Source organism: Podarcis vaucheri (genome assembly GCF_965113315.1).
Source record: "Podarcis vaucheri genome assembly, chromosome: 8".
Taxonomy (NCBI): Eukaryota; Metazoa; Chordata; class Lepidosauria; order Squamata; family Lacertidae; genus Podarcis; species Podarcis vaucheri.
Genome location: NC_138766.1, coordinates 78819809 through 78824258, shown reverse-complemented (window position 1 = coordinate 78824258; position 4450 = coordinate 78819809).

Sequence of the window (4450 nt, the reverse complement as noted above, 5' to 3'; positions counted from 1 at the left end):
CCTCCGGGGTAGGGGGTGGGATCCCAGAGCAGGGATCGAGCGATCGGGCGAAGGAGGGAGGGAGGGAGAGAGAGAGAGGCAGCAGAAGCGGCGGCGGCGGCGGCAGCAGGAGCCCCTGACGTGGCCGCGGCCAGGTAGGGAAGGAAGAAGGAGGGACCAGAAAGGGAAGCGCGGAGGCACAGGTGGCGGACCGGGAGAGTGTACTCGCTGGGCGCCGCCCCGCCGATCGCCCGCCCCCTTTCGCCGATCGCCGACGCGGCCTTGGCGCCCACCTTCCCGCGTCCGCTGCCGAGCTAGAGGGGGCTCCGTCTTGATCAAGGCAACGCAAACACACGTGCGCGCGCATGCACACGCACACGCTTCTTCCACACGCCTCTTTAATCAGGGCAAAGCGTGTGCTCGGCGCTGTACAGGCTGACACAGACTTGGCCTGCGTCCGGAATCTTGGCCGTCTTTAAGCACCGAGTCCTTTTTAAGGGGTTGTTTTTTTTCTGGTGGGAACATCCCTGGTGCCCGATTTGTGTTTGGGGGAAGGCTAGGAAAGAAGGAAGGAAATAGAACTTTGCACACGCTCAGGAGCATAGGAAACTGAGTCGGACAATTGTCCCGTCTAGCTCTGCATTGGCCACATTGAGTGGCAACAGGAATCTCCAGGATTTCAGGCACGGATCTCTCCCAGTCCATCCCGGAGAACGCACCCGGAACTTTACGCGTGCAAAGCTGATGCTAAGGCCCCCTGTTAAAAAGCATTGTGCACCCTTGCTTGGGAGTGAGACCGATTGAACTCGATGGGGGCTTACTTCTGAGTAGGGAAATGCTGTTGAAGTGACCCCCCCCAGCTCAGTGACACTCAAGAGCAGACCCCTTGAAATCAAGACTAAAGTTACGGAAACGCACTGATTTCAACAGGTTTGCTCTGAGCTGCATCAAAAATCAGCCAAGAACCTGGTGGTACTGTAAAGATTAGTACACGTTTTATTGCTGCCTGATAGCTTTCATGGCCTTAATCAGGTGTGGGAAACCTTTGAGCCTCCTGATGCAGCTCCCATCATCCTTGGGCATTAGTCATGCTTGCTGAGACAGATGGGAGTTGTAGTTTAGCAACATCAGGAAGGCCAAAAGTTCCCCATCCCTGGCCTAGATGCATGGAGTGTTGGCCGCCATTGATATGTAAATATATGCATGTTCCTGTTGTGTTAAAGGTAAAGGGACCCCTGACCATTAGGTCCAGTCGTGGCTGACTCTGGGGTTGTGGCACTCATCTCGCTTTATTGGCCGAGGTAGCCGGCGTACAGCTTCCGGGTCATGTGGCCAGCATTACTAAGCTGCTTCTGGCGAACTAGAGCAGCACAGGGAAACGCCGTTTACCTTCCCGCCGGAGCAGTACCGGTACCTATTTATCTACTTGCACTGGCATGCTTTCGAACTGCTAGGTTGGCAGGAGCAGGGACCAAGCAATGGGAACTCACCCTGTCGCGGGGTTTCGAACCGCCGACCTTCTGATCGGCAAGTCCTAGGCTCTGTGGTTTAACCCACAGCGCCACCCGCATCCCTCCTGTTGTGTTACTATTGTAGTAGAATAGTAACACAGTAATCTCTTACTGTTTCGTTCTCTTCCTGTTCCAATTGTGCCTTTGAAAGGGGAATGAAATAGCCAAGGAGGTGGGAAGAGCAGCCAACCAGGAGTCTGAACTAGGTTGACAAGATGCAAAAGAGGACAGGGATGATGCTGCAGATGAGGGAATTTGCATCTCGCCTCTTGCATCTTGTGTATGCAGCTTGCATGATGCATAAAGGTTACCTGGTATCCACATAGATGCTTCTTCAAGTATGCACCTGAGACGGGGAAAAGATGCTCGGTCTGCCCCTTTGCACATTACAGAAGTGAGCTTTTGCACATTCCTCACAATGGAGATTTGGGAGTTGTCGTTGTAGCTCCATGCGTGTTTCACATTCATCAGATACTATTCAAGGTTCAGCAGCGGAGCAGAATTCCATCAGTCCACCCATAATTCGAACGAATGGGGGGAATGGGGGAAAGTCTTCTTGTCCATACTGAAGTTAGGTTTCCAGGATCTGCTTCAGACTGCAGACCTTTCTGTGTGTATGGACATGGTGATAGGTTCTCCTTATGTCCTTATGTTCCAGCAAGGAAGAGTGCTCTGCAGAAGCAGGCTTGTGAGCTCACAGGCATTTCTGACGCAAGTGTGCCTCTAGCATGGGTAGGCAAACTAAGGCCTAGCGGCCAGATCACCTTCTAAATCCGGCCCGCGGATGGTCCGGGAATCAGCGTGTTTTTACATGAATAGAATGTGTCCTTTTATTTAAAATGCATCTCTGGGTTACAGTGGTACCTCAGGTTACAGAGATGTCAGATTACAGACTCCGCTAACCCAGAAATAGTACCTCGGGTTAAGAAGGATGAGAACAGAAATCGTGCTCCGGTGGCGCAGCAGCAGTGGGAGGCCCCATTAGCTAAAGTGGTACCTCAGGTTAAGAACAGTTTCAGGTTAAGAACGGACCTCCAGAACGAATTAAGTTCTTAACCCAAGGTACCACTGTATTTGTGGGGCTTGCCTGGTGTTTTTACATAAGTAAAATGTGTGCTTTTATTTAAAATGCATCTCTGGGTTATTTGTGGGGCATAGGAATTCGTTCATTTCCCCCCCAAAAAATATAGTCCCCCCCCCAAGGTCTGAGGGACAGTGGACCGGCCCCCTGCTGAAAAAGTTTGCTGACTCCTGCTCTAGAGGCTTACGGATATTCATCCGGGCTCTGCTGATGAAGCAGGATGCATCTCTTCCTCCATGACCACCAGTTCTTACATGCAACTCTTTGGGTCTTTGCATCAGGTAAAAAGGTAAAAGCAAAGTACCCCTGGATGGTTATGTCCAGTCAAAGGTGACTATGGGGTTGCAGCACTCATCTCACTTTCAGGCCAAGGGAGCCAGTGTTTGTCCGCAGACAGCTTCCCGGGTCATGTGGCCAGCAGGACTAAACCGCTTCTGGTGCAACGGGACACCGTGATGGAAACCAGAGCACATGGAAATACCATTTACCTTCCTGCTGCAGTGGTACCTATTTATCTACTTGCACTGACATGCTTTCGAACTGCTAGGTTGGCAGGAGCTGGGACAGAGGAACGGGAGCTCACCCCGTAATGCGGATTCGAACTGCTGACCTTCTGATCGGCAAGCCCAAGGGGCTCAGTAGTTTAGACCACAGCGCCACCTGTGTCCCACTGTCTTTGCATTAGAGCAGCAGGAAGGGGACACTGTGGATCTTCAGATATTGTTGTGTTGCAACATCCATCGTCCCTGATCATTGGATAGGGAATCCACTGGAGTCCCACCAATTTCTGAAGGTTTCCCATGCCTGCACCTGAGTCTTTTGATTTCTACAATCCTGAAATGCATCACACCATTTGTTTTTTCTGCATTGCTTGTTTTCCCCAATTTTTTTTTTTTTGGAAAAATTATTGCTTGTAAATCCTTTTTTTCAAAACCACCCACCCAGCCTGTGTTTGCATTTCCTCCAGCATTATAAAAAGGCAGGTGGAGCAGCCATGAGGAGCTGCTCCATAAATGCAATGCCAGCCATTAGCTCTCAGAAGATTGTAAGCCATTTTGAGCAGATTGCAAAAGCATTATATAGATATGTACCAATGTTTTAATATTGTTGTGAGGCTGTGGGTTGGGACAGTAAGGATCAATGGAGCCAGAGACAGCTTTAACCGCCCTAGCATAGTTGCCAAGTATCTTCCTTTTCTTAGGGAAATCAGCTGGTGGTTTTCAGTGGATTGGAAATAACTGAGAACTGGATACATTTCTCTGGACGGATCTATACAAAGGGGGAAAAACACTATAAATAAGTCAGAAATAAAATTGTTATAACAAAAGAAAAAAATGCTTTGGAAAATTACATTGATTTTTTTTTTTACTCTCCAGCTCCATCTGGTGTTGTATGTGTATAACACATTCAAAAGTTGTTTTTTGACTAATATAGCTAAGTCCTCTTTCTTTTCTTTCCACCCTTTGCTAAGGATGATGTATAATCTAGAGCAGTGTTTCCCAAACTTTGGTCTCCAGCTGCTTTTATTGGACTACAATTCCCATCATCTCTGACCACTGGTCTTGTTAGCTAGGGATGATGGGAGTTGTAGTAAAAAAAAAAAAAAAACAAAAAAGCTGGAGACTCAAGTTTGGGAAACGCTTATCTAGAGGTACTTCCAGGCTTTCACTATTTTCAGGTAGGATTCAACCACATAGCAGCAAATTAAGGTTGTGCAATTATGGTTGACTCCAAACTCATGCACAACAAATCTGCTTTATCCAAAAGATCGGTCTATTTGTGGCAGGGAAATGCTCTGGAGAGCATGGGATAATGCTTGCTATGATCTGGACTGGACTGGTTGGCATCTATCTGCCTTGGGAGACAATGGAGAAGTGTG